Source organism: Eimeria mitis, genomic scaffold, assembly GCF_000499745.2.
Source record: "Eimeria mitis Houghton genomic scaffold, Emh_scaff1425, whole genome shotgun sequence".
Classification (NCBI taxonomy): domain Eukaryota; phylum Apicomplexa; class Conoidasida; order Eucoccidiorida; family Eimeriidae; genus Eimeria; species Eimeria mitis.
The window spans coordinates 1-244 of record NW_013569175.1 but is presented as its reverse complement, the minus strand read 5'-3'; positions in this window follow the sequence as shown (position 1 = coordinate 244).

Genomic DNA, 244 nt, shown 5'->3' with positions numbered 1-244 from the left:
CAGCAGCAGCAGTAGCAGTAGCAGCAGCAGCAGCAGCAGCAGCAGTAGCAGCAGCAGCAGCAGCAGCAGCAGTTGTCGATGCTTTTGTTTTCTTTGTTTTTGTTTGTAAACAACCTAAGAAATCCTGGATTCTACGGAGGGGGTAAGCTTATATCTTTATAGCATTTAGTTCTAGCTCTGCTGCTGCTGCTGCTGCTGCTGCTGCTGCTGCTGCTGCTGCTGCTGTTGCTGCTGTTGCTGCTGC